Source organism: Meriones unguiculatus, chromosome 2 (assembly GCF_030254825.1).
Source record: "Meriones unguiculatus strain TT.TT164.6M chromosome 2, Bangor_MerUng_6.1, whole genome shotgun sequence".
Lineage (NCBI taxonomy): Eukaryota > Metazoa > Chordata > Mammalia > Rodentia > Muridae > Meriones > Meriones unguiculatus.
Window position 1 is genome coordinate 24,218,079 of NC_083350.1, and position 23,952 is coordinate 24,242,030.

At 46.3% G+C, this 23,952-nt stretch overlaps 1 protein-coding gene across 7 annotated transcripts in view; it reads right to left on the reverse strand.

Annotated features, from left to right (window-relative positions):
• Nedd4l (NEDD4 like E3 ubiquitin protein ligase) overlaps positions 1 to 23,952 on the reverse strand; it is a 317,780-nt gene that overhangs the window by 146,958 nt on the left and 146,870 nt on the right. Inside the window, exon 1 of one of the 7 annotated variants that reach the window (XM_060377168.1) lies at positions 13,201 to 13,293. The exons of 5 other annotated variants lie outside the window; for them this stretch is intronic. The gene's annotated coding sequence lies outside the window, so the exon portion shown is untranslated. Of the gene's footprint in view, positions 1 to 10,399; positions 10,419 to 13,200; positions 13,294 to 23,952 lie in introns of those variants that run through there. One more of the 7 variants, XM_060377164.1, reaches the window with a different exon arrangement.

Here is a 23,952-nt window from a genome sequence, read left to right on the forward strand (position 1 = left end):
AAAACACGAGGGCATTCCGAGAGGTTTTATAGACTTTGGACAAACATGCTGCCTAATGTAAGCGAGATGCAGAAACAGTCCATTCAGAGATACAAAAAAAGAAACGGGCTTCCTGGAACAGAAACAGTTCTGTAGAGGTGAAACTCCCTAGCTGTGCTTGTTCCTCAAGTGCTGCTCTCGGTCTTTCCTCTGCAGTGAGTGCTGCAGTAGCTGTCCTGCAGTTACAGGACATCACAGGTAAGCTCCTCACAGAGAGGGCAGCCATGCCCTTTCCCTGCAGTCCCTTGGTAGGGTCCTAACAGCTCCTGTTGTCCCTAAATGCTAAATTATTACCCACAAGGAGTTCTTTGAAAAATCAGTACAATTTTCTATTATATATATAAAAATGATTTTCTATTAGAGCAATATATACATAACTCTAAAATAGGCAGTTCACCCATTTTGATTAACCAGAAAAGAGAAAGGCAACCTGTATGGTACACATGCGAAGTCATCGCGTGCCACAGAGAATATGCATCCTACAGAAAATTAGGACATCAGTGACATTAGATTTCCCACGGAAGGAATCTGCTTTTCCCCTCACATTCTGTCTCTCACCATGAGTCCTTCTAATCACCTACTTATAAGCACATGATGAAGGCTTTACCAGCGTTTTCCCTAGGAAGGCGTCCATTCCTGGGACAGCTCATGGCAGCTTTAGATGCACACATGTCCTCTATTGAACGTGCATTTGGAAGACATAGACTGGAAATGTGGAACTTCCAGCTATCCTGCAGCTGAAGTGAGGAAGGCTGGTTGACACGGAATTCCTGATGCAAGGGGTCTCACACTGGGCAGCCACAAAAACACCGAGAGCAGTGGTTCTTCAATCACCCTGATGTTGTGTGACCCTTTAATACAGTTCCTCATGCTGTGGTGACCACCAACCATGGAGTTATTTCATAACTGCTACTTCATAACTGTAATTTTACTACTGTCACAAATCATGATGCAAACATCTAATATGTAAAACCCCCAAAGAAGCTGTGACCCAAAGGCTGACAATCACTGATCTAGTGGGTTGATTAACTTACAGACTCCTGGACCTCAATGTTACATATTCTAATCCAGAACACCTTATAGGATGCAGTTTGGACAACTTGCTTGTAAGAGCAGCCTACTCTGGGAACCATCATGGCTCCATCTTACCCTCTGTTTCTGCAGATTCTAGTACAAAGAAATCGCATTGTGAATGGAGGATGGGAGGCTGAGGAGGAGACAGGCTCATTTCTACTGGAGACTGAGGACTCTGCCTCTGGGTGGCTTTCTCCTGGCCACCTGACATTGTACACATCTACTAGGGTCACCAGAAGGGCAACCTACAAGGACTACCTGTAAAATTATAATTTACAAGCCACCAGCACTTCACGTTTCTCTCAGTGGGCTGAAGGTAGGAGGGAAGTGTCTCTAGTAAAGGCAAGTCAGGACCTGTATAGTTTAAAAAAAAATAGTTTAAAGCAAGGACAGTGAGGGGCACCTGCAACAGTAAGGATCCTCCACGAGCTCAGCCCTAAAGGAACAGGATGAGAAAAACTGATGATCACATCAGTCAATTTATTCTTATGGGAATTTGGTGGGGCGTGGAGTGTCAGATTTGCTCACCTGCTTCCTGGTGGTTAGAAAATAAGGAATCACGTCAAGTAGGACTTTATAAAAAAATTATAAAGTAGCCCTGTCCCTCCTGATTAATAAAGTGGCACAAGACACACAGGGAGAAAGGCAGAACTGTGCTAAAGTCAAGTGTGGAGAAAGATCTGCACATGAGGTGTTCTCATATAGTCTTGCTCAAGAGGTCCTGAGCTAACTTCCATTCTGTCATCCTGTGTGAGAGGGAGACTACGCTGGGTGGGCAGAGGATATAGCTCTGCCATAGCAGAGCCCAACTGGGTCAAATCCCCAAAGAGGGCGCGCTCTAAAGCACTGCTTTAGAACTGAACTGCTTGGGAATTCACCCTTCATTAACTAACACCGGAGTAAAAACACTCCCTTGATTAAGGTGGGGAAGAGTCGGCCTGTCCTGAAGGGCAGCCTGCTGTCACTTGTGACCAATGTGACCTCGTCCTCATGAAAAGGAGAAAGGAACAAGCATGAAGGCGAGACACAGAAGACGATTCTGTGACAGGGAGCCTGTGCCTACACATCAAGGACACTGCTGTCACCTGCAGCCAGAAAGCAAGGAAGGAGTCATGGCAGAGCCCTGCTCAGACCTCGCGACAGGTGGCTTCTAGGAGAGTCTCTGGGCAGGCACGCAGCCCTGGTGTCCTGCAACAGTAGCCTTGGCAGAATAGTAACCCTTAAAGCCAGCCTCAACAGGAAGCCGAGGGGGACAAATAGGATGTAGAATGCCATGGGCTCGTTTTTTTTGGCTGTGATACTCAGTTATCACAGAACACCTCCAGTGGAAGCTGGGGCAGAGCCCATGGTCAAATGTTAATTATCTGTGCACCTACATACGTGAAAAATGTAAACTGAGTGTGATACACAGGTCAGAAACACTCCCAAAACTGTTCACTGGCTTTTGCTCTCAAATGTTTCCAAATGTTTTTGGTCTTCAGGGCTTTACGGCCTTTGAAACTGCAGATAAGGGGCTGAGGACCTGAATGAAGCTGTGGGATGTTGAGGGACATTCAGTGTGCTTCTTTCTAATGCTGCCCTGCCAATCACACTCGGCCTGAATCTAAACCACAAGGCCACCTCTGGAATTCTAATACTTTAAAGGACCAAAAGTAGCACCTCTACTCTCAGAAAGACCATTCGTAAGATCATTTTTTAGTAGTTTCATGTTCAAGCAAACTACCATATACCACTCCATTATTGAGTGTTGTAGTTAACTCCAAATAGAGCGAGGAAAAAGCGAAGGCATTGCAATTAGCAGAAAAGGGCTAGATTATAAGCCAACCCCCGTTTCTAAAGTTATGGGTATCCAGGATACATATTTTTCCATTTAGTTGGTTAATATGTGCTAAGTGCCTACACTGAACTTCTGGGCCCATGTACTGTCAAGAAAGAAGCTCCCAGAGTAGGCAAGACTCAGCACATATTTGCACCAGAAGTTGGTTAACCCACACTAGCATCAACACCACCATGACCACCAGCATCCCTTGCCAAGTCCACAGGTCTGAATACAGACTGGGAATTGGTCCTCTGTATCCAACTCATCTAAAAGATAGTTGAGTCTTGGTTCTGGCTTGTTAAATCTCAGAGAAATCTGAGAGGCATTCAGATTTTTAAAATCTTCCCTTAAGTTACTGTGTTAGGTGAAAGAGAATGTTGAAAGCCTTCTCCAGAACCTAGTGTAGACTCTACATGGTCATTAAGAGGGTACTGTACTGTCACTCATAAACGTTCTCTCTCATAAACATACACGCTTGGGCAGTGCATGTTTTCTCTACTAGATAGATGACCTTTTATGGATACGTCTACTTCTCCCCACCCATGGAACCCACAGGAAGAAAGAGCTCAATCACAGGATAAAAGCACAGAAAAACTCAGGAGTTCACAGGGAACAAAACGTACTTCTCTCCCATAATAGCTGACATGAAGCTTCCACTATATTTAACAAGCAGACGTGGGCTCCTTTCACTTTTGCTCTGTGCTTTAGACTTCAGTAAGTGGAGTATCTAGCTTAGTCCACTTGTACCAGCCACATCTGCCTTGTTCTCCAAAGATGTCAGTGTAACATGCTCCAAGCTCTCAGCGTGCTCAGCCGCGGCGTCCTTGGTTCTGATGTCATTGGTTCTAATGCCTTCTCTCCTCACCTCTATAGGTATCTGTGGTTCGTGCTCCGTGCAGCCCGCACCAAGCAAACAACCTCATGATAATTAGAGTCCCCAAGTCTCTGCATTCCGACATTCATACCTGCTGAGGCCCTGCCTGCCCGTGGCTCAAGGGCCTTTCTGCAGTGTGTGTTCCTTTTCAAGGCTGTAGATCTTGATTCTCTGAAACCAAGGCCACGTTTTATAAAGTCTTAGGCTTCTGAATATTTCATGGAACCCTGCAGAAAATGGGTCCCTAACATGTAATTTGTAGATGGCTGACTTCTTGCCAAACATTATGAGAAAGGTAACTTCCCCCCAGAGTTTTACATTTAGAGAAATCACAATTCGTCTAAGCTGTGAAAATGTGGAATTTCTAGCAATTTTATCTCGTGTCTGTTATGCATAACTAAGTACAGAATCAATTTTCCACACAAATCTCACTCTCCTTAATGTGCTCCACATCCTATACTTTTCTAATATGTGGAAGTGAGGGCTGTTAAGAGCATCATAGGATATAAGACCAAATACGTGCACGTACTCATACACACACATATGCACACACTCACACACACACAGACATATTCTCTCTCTCATATACACACAAACACATAGGCACTCATACTTGCACTAGGACAAAGTTTACAGTGAACCTCATGTCACCGATATGACCAGATACTGGAAAGGTCCCACTCGGGGACAAAACAAAACCTGACACTTCATTCCAGAAACCTGGATTAGACAAGTGGTTGTCATCTTAAAATAGAGAAGGACCTCAGACGAGAGCACCAGCCCCGGCTCCTGGCGTACAAGTACAGGCTTTTTAGTAGCACTCAGTGCTACTCTTCATGTTGCTTTCCATCCCTTTTCAAAATACAGATGCATGAACCTCAGCCCAGATGTAAAAATGTTCACACACACAAAACAAATCCTTGCAGAGCTCTGAATAAAGCAAACAACCGAGAAAGCAGTGACCCTTAAATGTCTGCTGAGCCGATGCGGGATGAGATGCCGCAACAGCGATGACACGCCTGTCATGTTTGGGCTGTACGTGGGAGCGGCACGCATCTCCAGGGACATGTCCTCTCTCCCTGCAGCATCATCTGGGAACGGTCTGCCGGAATACTGCGGGCAGCGCCATCCCACTTCCCCTCAGGCAGCGCGACACTTGGCAGCCAAACTGAGTCACCCATCAATAATGCAAAGGCATGAACTGGGTCTCCTTCGGGTGAGCAGATACCTGATCTGCCACAAGCGACACAATGTAATAGATGGACCAAAATGCCAATTAATCCCTCCTAAGAATTACACTCCATATCTCATACTCTAGCGTTCTGAGGAGATTCTGAAAGTTAAATAGGTCCTATGGAGACCATAAAAAGGCAGGGAAAAAAAAAATCACCTCTCCTCTTTTGTATGATTGCTAAAGATGTTAGAGGCATGGTGATCTGCCAGTACTTGAGTGTGCATAGAAACCACTCAGGGCTCTGGTCAAAAGGCAGTCTCTGGTCCCAGTGTGAGATGGCCTGAAGCCAGCAATTCTACCCGTGAGTCTGAGGAGTGTCCAAAGGCAATCTGAATACAGCTGCCTTGGGAAAGAGTGCAGGCAGGCATGTAAGAGTACACAGACTCTTACCAAGAACTAATAAGACCTTAAAACAGGGGTGTGATGGTGTGCGCCTGTAATCCCAGCACAAAGGAAGAGGAAGCAGGAGGTCAGAAGTTCAAGGTCACCTACCTGGGCTTGAGCTTTCTCTATATAGAAAGGGAGAGGGAAGAACTCGGACTTCCAAACTGGGCTCATTTGACCCCCAAAGCGTATCTCCTCCTCCAAGATCACTAACCATCAAGTGAGAGCCAAGTCTAATCAGTCTCTTACGGAACACAGAAGGGGCCTCCCGGACATCCATTGATTAAACACTTTAAGTCTCGTCCTGAGTAGTTTCTGTGAACTTGGCACAAGTTGCAGTATTTGGGAAGAAGGAAGCTTAATCCAGAAAATGTCCCCACTAGATTGGCCCATGGGCAAGCACGTGGGGCACTGTCTTGATTAATGATTGCTGTGAGAGGGTCCTGACCACTGTGGGTGGTCTCGCTAGGCTGGTGGTCCTGGGTACTGTAAGACAGCAGGCTGGGCAAGTCACGGGGAGCAAGCCACTGAGCACCCTCCAAGGCCTCTGCATCAGCTCTGGCATTCCTGCCCTGACTGCCCTTCCTGATAAGCTACAGAGCCTATGTTCCTCTCCTTTTGCTCCTCTTGTTATTTTGAGCATGGTGTTTCCTCACAACAGCAGAAACCCCCCAAGTAAGACAAACCCCAGCCCCCACCGGCTTCCACACCTTGTTAATAAGGCTGATTACTGGCACACATCTCCTAAGCTAAACACATGGGGCTCATTCCCTTCACTGGAACTCTGTAGCCTACAACATAAAATCTAAACTTGTGGCGTACGGTCTGCCCAGTTCTAGAGCCACCTGCTCTCCTGTTTGCTCAGCTCTGGCAGTGCCTGCCTTTCAACATCATCGTCCATGTGTTCCATTATGAATCCAACCAAATGGAACAAGCCTTCCTATCAGTTCTCCGCACACCACAATGCATTGCATGCTAGCAATGCCCTGCTTTGCCTGCATATGTCCCTAAAGACAAACTCCACTGTTTTCGAGAAGATGTCCCAGCCCTTCGCCCATATCCACTGGCAGGAACAGATCAGCAGAGCAACCATTTTTCTCTTTTTCAATTTCTGCTCTTGTTCTGTGTGCTCTCTGGACACATGGCCGTGTCTCAGTCATTTGTGTGTCTCATGTTCCAGTCACACAGTGAGTCCACAGTGATGAACTGCTTTGAGGGTAGGGTGCTGGTCCTAAGGCCCATCAGGCATTTTATGAAATAGGGATAAGGCTGTGTGGGAGGGAGAGGTCTGCCTCCTCTTTGTATCGTGGGCTCTATAGATTCATATTCTGGGTGTAATGTTTCTAAGCCAGGAGTAAGTTGGATTGACAGCCACACCAACAACTTCACTGGAGATTTCTTGGTTGTTCTGCTGATGCTGTCTAAAAGATAGAAATCCAATAGCCGTGGACCAGAGGCTGAAAGTGAAGGGTAATCCACACTTAAAGAGTAACTAATAAGGGATTAAGGCTAATGAAACCACAGCAGAACATGTAACTGCAGCGTGTTGGACGCTGTAAACCAGATGTTTGGACACTGCACACCAGATTGGCGATTAGGTAGGATACCCAACGTGAGTAAAATCACCAGCTGTGCCAAGGAATAGCTACAAAGAGCTTCACTAAGTTACTGTGCAGACAGATCTCTTCCTGTACCAGTGGCTAGGGTCAAACTGTAACTCTTAGAAAAACACATTGGAAAGGCTGGCAATTAACTTTGACCTCTAAGTACTAAGAGCCACCCAGGCAATTCCACTGTACCCAAGCATGAAGGTGGAGCTGAGGTGACCTACCTTCAGTGCTGTATTCACAACTCAGGAGAAAGCAGGGCCCTAACCAGCTCACTTCAGGATCGTCAAGTCCTTGTGGACGGATACTCACAGAAAGGCCACACAGAGACTTCCTTCCTGGATCCCCCTGGAGCCCAGCTTTCCCCTTTCCTCCCTTCATTTGTTACTCATGAGGCACCCACAACATGTCAATTGTCTAGAACCCCAGGGAAGAAGACAGAGGAAACTCCCTACCTTGTGGGGCTTGCATCCTAGCAGGAAGGGGCAATTAGAGACAGCAAACAATACAGAACAAACTATGTACATAGGTTACGAGGTGATTAACAGGCGCAGGGAAAGCAGCAGAGAAGGGAGGACTCCCAGTGAAGGGGGACGTGGGCCATGGGGGAACCTTTCTGGGGCTGTGGAGTGTATGGGGGGTACCTTAAAGGAAGTGTAGCAAGGATCACTAACAGTTATCTATTTCATTAAATCAGACCTTCCCCTCTCTCCTCCAGTGGCTGGCTTGGCTTCCTTGACTTGGGGTGAGCACAGGAGTAAGATGCCCTCTGGAGTAAGAGATGCCCAGGTTTACATTCAACTCTGCCACTTGGGACTCAAAACAGCCAGAAGTCACCATCTCCATTTCACCAACAGTGACAAAGTTATCTATGGGCTGGGAGGCAGGTTTGTCTGCCACTCTAGCCCTGTGGAGCTGCCAGCTTTGGGGAGATGCCAGCCTGTTGGTGACATGGCTGTCACTGTATGCTGCCTCATGCCTTGTTTTCTTAAATACCTGAGGAAAACTTCCATTGTTTCCAGCGGCGCTGGATGCAGAAATTCAGTCGAGAACGGAACTGCGTCTCACGTGGACTCACACTTGCCTCTCTCCCTAGCATTTATCCTATAGGTGCAGAACAGCAACTTACCAAGCTGGACTCAGTAGCTGTGGTAAGGAATCCTAATACCAAGGGGAAGAAAACAGGGTTCTGAGGTTACCTCATCTAACAAAGCTTCACAAACGACCAACCGAAGACACCAAGAATCCTCTGTGCCAGGTCCTGAAGAAACTGAGGGCAAATGGCTGTGGTGCCTACTTAACATAGCAAAGCCCCCGCTGGCCTCCAGGCCCACTCCCTACCCTAAACCTCTCCAGCTCAGGGACTTTGAGATTCCCTTCCCTTTCTTTCCTATGTAAACCTGCCATTTCGGCCACTGGTTCTCTTGATTCTCTTGGTCTTCTGCTTTTAACTCCTGGGCCCCTCTCTTGCTCCCCTCGAATGGTCCTGTTCAGTCTGGACCCTTCCACATGCCTCTGGGTATGCTCTGCCTCACACGTACCATGAAGCTCTTCTCCTCAGCCATACCTAGGAGCAGTCATGTCCTTTTATCATTCACTCTGACCATCAACGAACCACACAAAACTTTGATGAGGCCAAAAAATTTACTTCATCCTGAGGCCTTCCTAACAGCTGTGGAAAGAGGGTCCAGTTTCCCATATCAAACAGATAATTTTCAAGTACCCCTACCCGTGACAGGAAATTTGCTTTCCCAGTAAATATCTTTTCATTCTGCTCTGAGATCAATGGCCACTCATCCTCTAGGCACGGTAGGTATGTTACAGCTTCCACTGGGAATGATGATTTTAGAGGTTTGTTTAAACAGGCTTCCTACCACAAACCCAGTGTCAGCCCCAGACTGCTCAGCCAGACTGGACAATGGGAAGAGCCACCAGGAAACACACACACACAAAACCCAACACTTAGAAAAGTACACCTGCTCATGTAATTGTCATTTCCTTTCCTCAACTGCTTTTCTTTATGGCTCCTAACCCTGTCATAAATACACAATCTGCGGACTTGATTATTATGGTTAGTCAGGCCTAACAGGCTGAAAGTTCCCTCCAGGCAGAGAGGCAAGTCCCTGGCTCAGGCCCTAATGAGCTCATGGCCCGTCCAGCACCTGTGCTGGGAGTGTTCCCCAAAGGACTCAGCACACATTGTGGCGGAAAAATTAGTGAGTTTCACCTTACAGCTGGGAGGCCACCTGAGGAGTGCATTCTCAATAAGGAACGTAGGGGATGCTTTTTATTGTTTTCTGATCACATCTCTCCCCTTCCCTGAAATAAATAAGCAAAGCTAAATATAGACGTGTAAAAACACAACAAAGTAGCAACTTAATTGCCACCCAGGGAGGGAGGACCAAAGATTAGGAGGCTGTGGAGAGGGCAGGAGGAGAGGACGCTGGAGAGGACGCTAGAGCAGCCGTGGGCTGCAGCCTGCACCACTCACTCTTCTCTGCTCCGTCTCACTGTGCGGCTCCTGTGTTTTCTTTCTGTCACTGGGTACAGCTACATGGAGCTTTGTCGTTACATCTTCTGGCCCCGTGTCACGCTCAGACGCAAGTGTTCACGGCACTACTCCTAAGAGGCGATGAGTGCGCCATCTCTGGGGGTGATGGGGCCTTGACCTGTGTCTTCTCCTGTCCCGCCCTTCTCTCGGTGTGTCTCAAACACTCATCCCCACCAGCTTCTGTCACCCTTCTAGCAGCTGAGCTGTTCTTTTCTTTCGAAGAGGCAGAGCTCTCCTGGCATACCCAGGAACAGAACTACTCCGCCCAGACTGCAGGTTTTGCCACCAACAGAGAATCAAAAAGCAACCTCATTAATTGAAACCAGCTACCAGAAATAGGCCAACTATTTTATCAGCCTGGTTAGGCTTACAAATCAAGTCTTCAAGAAACATCTTCACTCTGCCCAGTGCTATAGCACTGCTAATATATATGCTATCAAATAAACCAGGTGAAAATCGGAATATAACTTAAATGAGTGTCAGTCTGACAAAACCTGACAAGTGTAAGAAATGTATTCCTCCAGCAACTAACGAGACAGCTACCATTCATTCTGAAGTGCTGAAGGAAGAAAGATACTATTTTTTAGGCAATGAAAAAAGCAAGTGCTTCAATCATGTATTCAATTGAGTTAGTTACTTAAACACAATCCTAGACAGAAGAAATCTATTTCAGATAAAACACACATTGACCTCAGATCTCATTCTACTGAAAACCTCAACCAAAAGGAGCTCTATCCAAAGTAGAATAGAGTTAAACTCTAGAAGCGTGCCACACCTGATTCCTTTAAAGCCAGACTTCCTTGACCCTCAAGCTTACCTCCCGCTAATTTAGAGTTTTTCAAACCTCCACACTGGCACAGGCCCCAAAGATCCTGGGATCCTGAAAGGCCTCTGCCCAGGAATTCATGATCACGTGCCTTCCAAGCTGTGACAAGGTTGCTAGTCACTGACCGGGGTCAGAAGAGGCCATTTATAATCGCATGTGATCCCCGCCTGTAGCGGGCCCCGTGAGTAAGACCAGGTGAGTAAGCCAGCTTACATCACTGAAAGTGGGCTGCTGTAGGTCGTTTCCACAGAGGCCGCTGATTACACTCGGCAAGTCTGTGTTTTCACTGGGTCTGAAATCCCACACTGACTGTTCCCTGCCGGAGGGGGTGGTGCCGCGTCATGTGCTTCCCTAGAACCGTCTGCACATTCTTTCATTTTCTAGAAGGAAAACCAGTCCTTTGTTTTCAGGGGCAGGGGGTGGGGTGGGGCACACGTCAATTCAGCAGCTGGACACTGAGCCCTCTTCCAGCAACTGCAGTGAATAAAAGCAGCTGACCCGTGCCTCTGCTGGGAGAGGCCGTTTGCCATACCTGACTATCACGCCATGGTTACAGCTGGGCGGATTCATTTCTGGTGCCCACTGCAGGAAGAAGTGATTGGACCCCAGGATTTCAAGAGAGGTGGGAAACACAGTTGGATTTTCTGGACTGCTGGTGGGAATCTTGATTTGTGTCTTAACCTATGAACCCTTTGGGGTTCGCCTACCAGATATCCTGCGTATTGGATATTTATATTATGATTCGTAACAATTGCAAAATTACAGTCATGAAGTAGCAACAAAAATAATTTTACAGTTGGGGGGGTCACCAACTTGAGGACTAAACTGTATTACAGGGTCACGGCATTGGGAAAGTTGAGAATCACTGGCAGAGAGGACGGAAAGACTCCTGGGACCTGACTATCCAATGCCCATCTGTGCCCCTCAGAATCAAATTAGGCCAGGTACAAGTAAAGCACAAATATTTACTGAGGTAAAGGCATGCCAAGTAGCCCTCTTCGGAACTCTGAGCTAGCAGGGACACAGCCCAAACAGATGGTGAAAACGGCTGGGAACATACGCTGTTGCTGTGGCTCCAAGGTGGATGACCTCACAAATCTGGATCCTAGGTGGGCCTTCTGTAAGTAGGCCCTATGCAGAGTTACGAAATTACATCTTCACAAGCCAACTCCGTGGGTGCGGGGGGTGGAAGATTTCTACCTGGCTCAGAAAAGGCTCTGCCAATAGTGTGTTTGCAAATTGCTTTGGAAAAGCCTAAGCGAGTTTACGTTAATCAAAGCAAAACAAAACACTTACAATGCAATGTAGAAAACCAACCCAGCCTGCCATCCCCAAACACAACATATAAACAAGAAAGTCACCTTCCACACACCAGGAAAGCACACTTCTCAAGGGCAGAATTTCATGGCACCCCTGCCTGGGGTCTTCTCCTCTTTTAACAGTGCCACACACTGACGATTGAACATCCCATACATGTGGTTTTAAGAGCCACTTTCAGTTGCAATAGTTTATTCCACAAAGTCTTCTTGAGAAGAAAAGCCAATTTCCACGAAAACAAGGGCTGTGAAAACACAGCACCAGCTCCTGTTTCTTCTCTCTTGTCTAAATAAATTAATAAAAAACCCTCTTTCCCCCTCATCTCCTGACACCAGTCACTGCATTCAGCTTTGCACGGCAAACGAACCTCACCTTGTCCTCCACACAGAACTCTGAAAATGGTATAAATTCTATCTTCTTTTATATAGTTCAGTTATTTGCCACCCCCTGTTTGCCAGCATCTAATCCATGTACTTTTCACTGAAAAATAAAGGGGTGACAACAAACTCAGATCTGACTATGGCTTTTAATCCGTCACATTTCTGATTCATTTTCAGTCCCTTAGATCCTAGTTATCTTAACACAACACTATAAGAATACCCATGGAAAGTAACCAGGCTCATTAATAGAAGGCGTGGCACACACTCATGTATTCCAGGCTTACGGACACAGTACTAAACTGTTTGTGAATCATCAGACGGCAGAGAAACAAATATCACATGTTAATCACACTGAGTATTTGCATGCATGAGCAACATGCACGAGAAACGACAGCAAAACACAAAAGAACGTTTCAGTTGGATACGCTCTTGGCTTTCATTCCGATTTTCTCAAAAAAAAACTTTTTTTTTAAATAAATTCAGTTAGTTATAAATTACATAAGCCAAGTCCTAACGGAAGACTTCTGTGACGACCAGCTAATGACTTGAATGTAAACCGAGAATCTTCCACATAAACCGCTGCCATGACCTAAGACAGTATTTCACGAGGACAGCTGGTACCTCCCCCTTCTCCAGTGAAACGTCACAGAAATAGAGACTCAACACGAGACAGGAAGGTTTTTGACTTTCCTTCCCAAAGCAGTGACTTCTAAACCAGAGAACAATGTTCACAGAATGTTAAGTGGTGGCTGTTTTCATTAGATTTAAAAGATATCAGGAAGTAACCTTCCTGTGTTCCTCTGGGACACATGAACATGATGCCTTTTTCTAAACTGTCAAAACAGAGAAGAAAGCAAAAGAACGGACCTGGGTTCAGGTCACAGCCCCATTCAAGTTTGCCTACCAAGGCTTTTACATGTAAGAGAGAAACTGGCTGGCTATCGCCAACGCTCAATAGCGTTTACAATGGGAACTCTTTGTGTGTGTTAGAGTAGCACCGCTGATATGAAAACAGCGTGACGACAAACTCAAACACCGCGCCAATGGATGCCCTACACCCACATAATGGACTCACAGTGGCACCTTTGTTCTTACCTGTAATTGTCCTCAAGAATCAAGACAAACAAGGCCTGTGCGCTGCTGTAAAGTGCTGGGCCGGACCGGTGTTGACAGACGGCTACCTGGGCAACTCTGGGGCTCCCTACCTGCTCTTCTGCCTTCCTTGCTTCAAAGTGGTGTCTGCATGCACCTCTGTAGACACTCTGAACAGCAGCAGGTTTTAACACATCTGAGAAAGGCTGCCAGAAGCTTGCTGCTTTATGCTGATGATTCACCTCAATGACAGCCAGACCGGAATGCTTCTTGGTGGGAACAAGGAGTCGAGTCAAGCTCCGCCCTATCCCTAGCTGAGGGCAGGGTACCTCCACCCAGCTCAGCAATTAGCTGAGATCTTCTCACCCAGAGGCCCTACCTTAACGCTACCTACAGTTGTTCTTACAGTATCGTTTTTTCACAAATGACGGTCTACCCATGTTGAACCCAGCATGGGATGTGAGCAGAGGTCATGTGATCTTGTGACCTGCCTATGTGTTTCTCTGGGCTGTCTGGCTCGCTTAGAGCATTGGTTCTCTGGGCAGGCAGGAGGATTAGCCTTCTGCCCTCCAGTCACTCCACTCACTCAGGCTTTTGTCCTCTTCTTTTTCTCTTGGCCCCACACAAAGCAGGTTGGAAATCACAACTTCCTGGCTCTCAGAGAGCTTAAAGTAGCTACAGAAATAACCATCCTATGAATACCACAAAGAAAAGAAACAGCAGGTGAGACTGGGTATTTCAGGAAAGATGAGCCCAGCCTACAAACCCACAATCCCGGTTTTCAGGTCCATCCATCCCCCCTCTGCCGCCCCCAGGTGTCCAGAGGTAAAGGAAGCTGGAGAGCTAGCTGCCTTGTTCTCTGTGTGCTGGTCTCACTTGTCATTTGGACCACCTGACTGACCACCTATCCATGGTTTACCTTCTGTTGTGACAAACAGAGACCAGGAGCAACTTGTGGATGCAAAGGTTCATTTCCCCTACACTTCCTGATCATTGTCCACCACTGAGGAAAGCAAGGCAGGAGCTCAAGGCAGGAGCCTGGAGACACAGCCAAATTAGAAGCCATGGAGGAGAGAGAGAGAGAGAGAGAGAGAGAGAGAGAGAGAGAGAGAGAGAGAGAGAGATTTCTTCACACAAACATAGAAGGCACTGGGCTGGAGTCCTATCATGAAATGTCTTAAGTGTCAGCCTTGCAAACATGAAAACCACAGTTCCATCCTTCAGAAACTACATTAAAAAAAAAAAATCTGGGCATGGTAGCCTGTACTTATAATCACTTCACTGGGGAACAACCAGATTATTTGAGCTCACTGGGTGGGCAGACTAGCCCACTTGGAGAATTTCGGGTTCATGAGAGTACCTGACTCAAAAGACAAGGTGGGAGAAAAACACTGAGGCTGTTCCCTGGGCTCCACACAAGTGTGCGCACATCCGAACACATTTTGTGTGTACACACAAAAATGATAAAAAAGCAACTACAAGTCCAATTAAATTCCACCTGTGCTGGGTTGAAGGGTAGTCCTCAAAAATTGTATGTTAAGGTCTTAATCAGCCCCAGGACCTAAGAATATGACTCCCCACAGATATGGTCTTTAAAAAGGCAATAAAGATAAGGGCAATAGAGCGGGTCCTAAGCAATGTGACTGTGTCCTTATATAAGATAAATCAGGACACAAATAGGCAGGGAGAAGACTGGGAGACAGTGGCTATTGCCAGCCAAGGAGACAAAGAAGTAAGTCAACCCTGATTCCACACACCTTGACTTGAAGGCCTCTAGGCCTGCAGGACTGTGAGGGAAAAGTGTGGCTACCGAGGCCATGCAGGCGGTGGCGTTCCTGTTATGGCAAACCTAGCCAATGAATAAGTGAGGTACGCGAAAGCTCGTGCCAAGTATTAATATAAAAATGTCATCCGTGTGGACTTCCGATTCACAGCCGTTCCTTTCACTCCAGATGCTCCCTCCCTTCCTGCCCAGCAAGGACCTGTCAGGAAGGCTGGGCAGAAGACCCTCATTCTGAAAAAGAGCGGGACCTTTCCCTGTCAAATGCTCCCCTCCACTTCAGCCAAACACGTCAAACAAGGGTTCCCAAGTCAACTTAGTCCTCTGAGCCCACAGAAACCAGCTTATGCTGCACCAGCAGCGCAACTGACCAGTCATTAACAATCCCAGCATTAAATTAAGAAATGTTTATTTTTTAAAAAGAAAAGATTTATTTACTTGTCAATTAGCAGTGGCCAGAAGTCTCTATCCAATTCTTCTTGCCTATAAGAAGAAACTAGGGCCCAATCACAATGGTGCTAAACCCAAGAGTGGAATCAAGCCAAGGACCATGTTCCTACTAACTAGGGTAACTAGACCATCCTAGCAGCTTGATCTTCCTTGTTTTGTTTCCCCAAATGTATAGCACCCCTACCTAGACTCCAGTGAAAGATGACAAAGACCAGAGCTCGGATAACCAAGGGGCACAGGCAGGCCAGAGAGTCTGTCTAAAATAGTTTAGCTTAGACTTTTGGTGTGGATGTTGGTGGTGGGCCAGTCTCAGTTTGCCTCGGGAGGAGGCATCTGGTGCACCTGTAGGCTGTTGGTCAGCACCCTTGCCATGTCCACTAGGGAGCAGCTCTTCCTGGGTGTGGGACCTGAGAACATCTACAGATAGTGCTCAAAGTCCATGGGAAGCAAATGTGGCTCCAGATAACGCCACCAGTTTAAAGACAGGACCTGGGGCAGAGCACGGTGGGGGTGGCCTTGGAGCCATGGGAGAAGGAAAGACTGTGTCGTAGCTGTGGACAAGAAGAATCAAAGGACTATAATGGTGGCTCTAGCATTTCCCCAGTGGAAGCCAAAGAGGCACATGCCAGGCTAAGAAAAGCAGAGGCTCACCAGATTTGATAAACAGGAAGGAGCTGATGTTTTCAGACTGCAGATGCCTCAGTTTCACAATGCGGGCAGCATGCAATCGGCACCTGGAGCAGAGGAAACAGCAGTCCTTCTTGGCATGGCCCAGAATTACCACTGACCAAGGAGAGGCCACAGGAAGGATGCCTGAGGAATGACCAGGCAAGGGCCTGCCGGAGTCCTTCATTATTGAAATTCTCGGAGATGTTTCTTTTCCAAATGACATTTCAAACTATTATTTAAAAATCACACCGAGGCTGCCCAGCCGTGTAAAAGTAAAACACAGAGAGCTATTCCCAGCCATTCTGGAGGCTGAAGCAGTAGGATCATAAATTAAAACCCTGCCTGAGATACAGAAGAGGCTCAGTACTAGCCTTACTGAGATTCTATTTCAAATATAAAAAGTAGAGAAGGAGGAGGCGGAGGAAGAAGAAGGCGGAGGTAGAGGGCTCACCTAGCCCTGGGTTTAATCCTCAGGAATGCACATATAAAAATGACAATGTTGCCACAATTCTGTATTATTTGCAATTAAATGTGCAACTTTGGATGACTCCCGGGTATTTCCGAACAACCTGCTCAACACTGTTTACTGTTCTTAGACAACAGGGTTGTTTATAAGCCAGGTCTTATAAACATTACTAATCAAAACATTTGTTAAACGTGGATTCTGAAGAATGGAACTGAGGCCCTCCTGTTTGCAAGGCAGACACTTAGGCATTCCACGAAATGATCCCAGCTCAGTGCTTTTCATCTTTATGTGAAGAGGCAAACTGTTATTAACACACACGCTTAAACACACACACACACACGCACATGCACACACACACACGCACACACAAACGCACATACACAGGCACACACGCGTGCGCTACACATCTAGCTCTTAGATCAGGATGCTCCAATGAAATATAAAACATGCATATTTATTATTTATTTATGGGTAATTGTGTATATGAATGTGACTGTGACTCTGTGTGTGTGTGTGTGTGTGTGCGTGTGTGTGTGTGTGTGTACCAGGTGCATGCAGGTGCCCATGAGGTCCAGAAGAAAAAGAAGACTGGGTGCCCTGAAGCTGGAGTTATAGTCAGTGGTAAGCCATCTGATGTGGCTGCTGAGAGCTGAACCTGGGTCCTCTGCACAAGCGGCAAGCGCTCTTACACACTGAGCTGTCTATCTCTTCAGCCACAGAAAAGATAATTAGAGCTTAGCTAACATAGCCAAAAATAAAATGAAAAATTAAGAGTGACTTTAGTCAAAGCAAGAGCTTAAGAACATAAAATCTGAATTTCTTAGTACTCCAAAGATAGTTCAGGTTTCGAGTTTTTATTTGCTTTTAATCTTAAAAGGATCTGCCAACTCATAAAATCTTCAGGGATTTTTTTTTCCCCTAAAAAGCCTCCATGATTTATCTATAATATGCAGCTTCTGAAAGTTATTAAAAATATAAGCTATCATGTTTATCATAAAACATTGTTTATGTCAAATTCACAAACTATTTCCATGTGGCTAATTACAAAGGGCTGGAAAGAAAGATAAGAAGGTGATGGCCAATTTCACCTCCCAGGCTACTTAGATTTATAGGTAGATGGCTTGTATTTTATCTTTCCATTTAATCTGCTATGATTAATAAAGGGTATTTAAAAATGGTGACACAACTGTGCACTGTCACTTCTTAACGAAGGGTGAGTAAGCAAATAAAGGGAACTCAGATGCTTCATGTAAAAGCCTGAATTTCTCTGTCTTGCTCAAAATCAGCTACAGTAGGAAGAAAAACTGGGACACTTGGTGGGGGAGGAAAGAAACAGAACAAAATAGGAGTGGCATGGTGTAGGCAAAACTCTCTATGTAACACAGGCATGGCTCTGCCTCACTGGGTCTTGAATTTCTTCACAAGGTCTTCAAACAGGCTCTCCTGTCTTGGTTTGGCTTTTAGTTCCAGTGCAGCCAGGCACAATGGCACACGCCTGTAATGCCGGCACTCAGGAGGCAAAGGCAGGTGGATCTCTTGAAGTTCAAGGCCAGTCTACTCTACAAAGCAAGTCCAGGATAGCCAAGGCTACACAGAGAAACCCTGTCTTGAAAAACAATGACAAAAACAAAAGATACAGAAAAGAGGATTGGTACACTCCTGTCTACAAGCACAGCAGGGTAACATTAATAGCGTCAGGGATTGGTTTTCTTCCATAGGATGGGCCAGTCTTTGGCTGCCCATTCCCTCAATCTTTGCTCCACTTTTGTCCCTGCACACCTTGTAGGCAAGGACAAATTTTGGGTCAAAGGTCTAGCATAACTCCTCTGAGAGGCTTCACCCAGCACTGGATGGAAATAGATGCAGAGACCTACAGCCAAACATTAGACAGAGCTCAGGGAATCTGATGGAAGAGTGGGAAGGGTTGAGGGGCCCAGAGGCGTCGAGGACTCTACAAAAAGACCTGCAGAGTCAACAAACCTGAGCCCCTGGTGGCTCACTGAGCCTGAAACACCAACCAAAGAGCACACACGGACTGGTCCTTGGCATGTAAACATAGGTAGCAGATGTGCAGCTTGGTCTGCATGTGGGTCCCCTATGATCACCTCATTATGCACTTATCTAAGTGTAGAAAAAGGAGGAAAGAGCTGGATTTTCCAAATACCATTTAGTGCACAAGGCTGTACACCTCTCTGCCCAAAGCACATGAACCCCAAATCTGTATCCCCGAGAGCCCCTGCTGTTTGGCAGCTATAGACAGGTACTAGTTTGTGAAATGACCGCGTTCCTGATTTTGAGTTTTCAGGGCAGTTACCTAGAACCCAAACACACAGCCAAATTCCATGACAGGCCACACAACACTGGCCCATTTCCAGCTCCTTTGCACTTGGAGGTCTAAAGGGCAAAAAAGACCTCAATGGAGCTTAGGCTCTGCCTCTTCATTGCTCACCCCCACCTCCCTAACCCCCACTCCAGCGTTGAAGAAATCATCTCCCCTCCCCACCTCCCTAACCCTACTCCCACCCCCAGGCTATTGCAACAGCCTCCCAACAAGCCTGGGGCTATTCCCACCTGCAACACTAAACCTCAGCAAGCTACCCCCATTTTTGGCAACAAGGAGGCCCACTTCCTTCTACCTCAACCATAAAAAAATGCAAATTCCTCACAATAGTTCCCAGCACCCTGGCAATGCCCACTCCTTAAACCTCATTTCTATCACTCTCCCCAGCCCCACTGGCCTCACTCTCACTCAAGTTCATTTCTACCTGCCTCTTTCTGAATGTGTCTCCCAAGTCTCCCATTCTTGAAGGAAGCTCAATGACTCTCTGTGCTGACAGGAACATAAGTAGGAATGGAATAAAATAGGGAACAAAGTATTTAGATCTCAAAATTCATTTAGTTAGTACTCCCGTTTCCAAAGAAGAAACACCAAAATACGATCCAGCTTAAAACATTTTGTTTTTGCACAGAGATATTCACATCTTTTTCCACTTAAAAAAAAAAAGAAAAAAGAAAAAAGAAACAAAAACAAAAAACTAGAAACTTCCAACAGAAACGACAAAATAAGAAGCTGAGCGCTCGGAAGAACGTCATTATGTAGCACATGGTGGACCAAGTGATGATGTTATGAGGGCAATCAGAAAAACCCACATTCCCTCCCAAAAGGTAAACAGAAAGAAGCTCCCCCAGGGTGCACTGATACTGTGGTTGATACGTTTTTTTTCCCGTTTGTGTTAGAAACTTAGAAACTTGTGTAATTTTTCCAATGAGAGGGGAAAACCCCTTCTTATCTTTAACAAGAACAAATAATGCTACAGAAAAAAATTAACTTTCCAAGTCACCATGGAAGGCATATATTGAAAAGCACGATGTTAAAAATGCCTACCTAATAATAGATACAATAAATCAAGTGTGAGCATCGATTGCATAAAGTGGCCAAATCCACTTGTTCCCTTTTTACAAAGAACTTTAAAAAAATTCAATAAAAAAAATTAACAACGGAGGAAAATGGACAAAAGGCTACAAGTGGTGCTTTATAAGAGAGAAAATAAGAAAGCACCAAGAATACTGGACACTTCAGCTGATTAAAGACAGAAGAGCGATGGGTCCTCCTCTGCAGGCTGGCAAAGTGGAAAAACGGATCAAACAGGGTAATGCCAAGCACAGGAGAGAAGCTGCTCTCCGCACTAGCTGGCACCAGCGGGAACCAGAGGGCAACTTCCCAGTGTCTACTCTGAACGGTCTCCCCGGGCTCCTGTCTGAAAGGGTACTTGCCCCAGATGGGTGGTGCTGTGTGGGGAGCCAGGCTGCTTGGGGAGAATGTCCCTGGCTTTGAAGGTTATACCTCACTCCCAACCCCTGGCTCCATCCTGCCTTTTCTGCTTCCTGGTTTGCGCTAAAAGGCTCTCACCGCCTTGAACTTCACCTTGCCTGAAACCACTGAGGCCAAAGTACCTATTCCTTAAGCTTGCTCTGGGGAGGAGTGGGGGTGACACATGTATTCTTATGCTTCCCTGGCCACTGTTTCTCCGAGGCCGTGCACCTGCTTTTTTGGCACAGGGTCTCTTGCTGGCCTGGCTAGCTGGTCAGCGCCTCCCAGGATCCCACCTCTCCATCTCACCGGCACCAGAATTACACGTCCAGCTGAGCACTCCCAGCTTTTTGTTTTCACCTGGGCTCTGGGGGTGATAAACTATAATCACTGTAGCACTTTACCGACAGAACTATCTGCCTAGCCTCACACTGGGAATGTTCAAAGCCCCTTTGATCCAAAATTCAAGTCTAGTAAATTTATTTTTTTTCTTTCTAGAAACCACAGATGCATCGAGAGGTGGGGTTTCAAGACAGGGCAGACGTTGGAAGATATCCTAGCTACATTCATGGGGCTTTTAAAAACACCCAAGCCATTTCAAGTGCTGGAAAGCTCTACACAGACAGGGACTCAGAAACACACACACACACACACACACACACACACACACACGGAGAAAATTTAATTAATATGCTCAGAAAATCCGGAGGCTATCAGGAGATCAACTCAAGAGCACGCTGGAATAGGAAGAAAGAATCCATAGACTAAGAGAAGGAAGCCAGGATTCCAAACCTCAAACCACAGGGGCCTCTTCAGCTTCCTCCACAGGGAAAACATGGAGTGCAGTTTACACTGAAGCTAGATGGGTAGCGGCTCAGCTGTTACTCAGGCACGGAGGAGAGGTTTGGCAATCCCTGCTGTCCCATTCCTTGTCACCCCCATGAACCTCTGCTCCACTCCCCCAGCTCAGACCAGGAACATCTCCAGCTTTCCTCCATGCTCACACTTTGAAGTCTCATGAGATCAAAGGCAGCCTGACACAGCGCTGGCTGAACTAATTCCTCCTGAGGATGGCTGTGTGATACTACAGAGCACAAATGTTCCATAAGCCAGCCATTTCCAACCGATGGCCGTCCCTATCTCTCCGCTGTAATGGCAAAGTAGATCTGTTTATACTTAGGGCTGTGCGTGTATTTTAATTTCTAAAAGATAACTGGGCGAAAGGTGCAGGGAAGTCAGTGAATTTTACTGTCACATGCACGGTGGTGTGCTCTGCGACAGAGCTCAGGGTGATCCACGCTGTTTATCAGGGTGAGATAGTTAACCTTGGTCTCCGGGAGGCACCTGAGAGGTTACACAGGCGGAGCTGTAATTCCATTTTTAGAGTATTGACCATGGGGAGGGCCTGCCAACGTGGGGGCACGGGGGCTGGGCCCTGCATGGAAAAGAGAAAGAGTAGGAAGCTTGCTCCTGGCCCCAAATAACAGCACCAGCTACCCGAGGACTGAAATCCTGAACTAAGTCTTTCCTCCATTCAAACTGTCGGCCAGGCGATGGTTCTGCAGGTAGAAGGGCTTTCTGCCCACGCTGACAACTTGAGTGTGATGAAAGATGAGAAGCAACTCTCACGAGCTGTCCTCGGACCTACATACACACACCTTAAATAAATAAATGTTGGTTGCTGTGACTAACACAATCAGTATCACAGCAATATCTACAACATCCTACCAATGAGGATGATTCTCTATTCTCTTTACTCGGCTGGGTTTCAAGGGATGTCTCCTTTTACTCTGCACTTCCTACTGAGAGGAACTTTTTTTTTTTTTAAATAGGTTGGCTGGTTGTCTGCATCCATTCTCTGTGCTTTACACATTTTGTTTTATTTTGAGACAGTCTTGTTACTCATCCAACCTGCAGTCTTCCAGCCTGGGATCGCAGGTGCATGCCACCACCCTCAGCTCATGCTTATTAATATAGTTCTTATTTGCTTTTCCTTCGAATGTGCGGTTCTTATCACTTTCTAAGTTACCGGTATGCTGGAAACAGGGACCCTCTGTTACTATTCTTTCACCACTTAAATCACGTATCTTTTACCATACAAGGTTTTTCCCTTAAAATATGCCTCGAAACTCCATAGCTTATCCACATTAAATTTCCCTCAAGTCCTCCCTCCCACCACGATTTTACAGTTTCTGACATTTGCTTCTTAAAAGCTGAGCTGACTGAAGGCAGCCGGGTTTCGGAAGATTCCGGGGTTTATTTCTGACAGCACTGACAGCATCATTCCCTGCGTCATTCCTGTCACCCCCACTCCATACGAAGGGATGACGGAGCCTCGGCTGTCCATCACAGAGCGTGTTTTTCTCGACACTGCGCAAGTCTCCATCTCGTCGTATGTGAACTCCCCCTCACGCAGGGAGGCAGCCATGCATATCTGTCTGGCTCCGTTAAATTCTTTGGACTCTCAAATCCACATGGCTTTGACCATGAAAACTCTCCTCAATCTACTGTAATCAGAGTGAGCCCAATCCGCGCTCACTTGTTTTTCCTCTCTCACACTCATCTTGGCTTCCCCAGAAGTATGCATTTATCCTTTAGTATAAATATCCGGATTATTTTCATTAAAAAAAATGCTCTGAATGTCTAATTAGAATTGCAATAAATTTCCTTATTCATTTGCATTAAATGCATTCATATGCTTGATATTTTCATCCCTTCAGATTTGGTTTCATCATAGTTTTCACTAAGAAGGATGTAGACTTAGTGTGCTGGTTAGTGAGGTTTTGTTGTTTATTTCTGTCAACTTCACACAAGCTAGGGTCATCTGAGAAGAGGGAACCTCGATTTGGAAAATGCCTGTCATGTTGCGTCTAGGCAAGCATGTAGAGGGCAGGTCCCCGGTTAATGCTTGAGGTTAAAGGTCACTGGCGTGGTGCCAACCCCGGGCAGGTGTTTCTGGACAGTATATGAAAGCAGGAGGAACAAGCTGGCGAACAGCGTTCCTCCATGGCTTTTGTTCCTGCCTCCAGATACCTTCCTTGAGTTCCTGTCCTCACTGCCCTTCATAATGGACTACAGTGTTAACTGAAATAAATGTTTTGCTTCCCAGGTTGCTTTGTCATGTTGTAAAACACATCAACGGGGGGAAAAATTAAGGCAAACTTTACTGAGAGTGTGGAAGATTGCTGTAGAGGATGGAGCTGTGGAGGTGTTCAGAACTGTGGGCTGAAAAACAGTCACTGAGTGATCACAGAGTTTAATGGGCTGTTCCGTAGGAGCTGTGAAGATAAGAATGTTGGAAGCAGTGCATATGATGGAGGCCTGGCTTGGAAAGCTGCAAAGGAAAGTTTTGAGAGTCCCTTCAAGACCCTATTGGGACCATATTTTAAATTAAGAGCCGTGGTTTTGGTTAGCTGGGGCTGTGCTTTAAGAAACCAGCTGTGGCTTGGCAAAGTGGTGTACGCCGGTAATCCCAGCACTCTGGGAGGCAGAGGCAGGCGGATCTCTGTGAGTTGGAGGCCAGTCTGGTCTATAAAGTGAGTCTAGCACAGCCAGGGCTACACAGAGAAACCCTGTCTT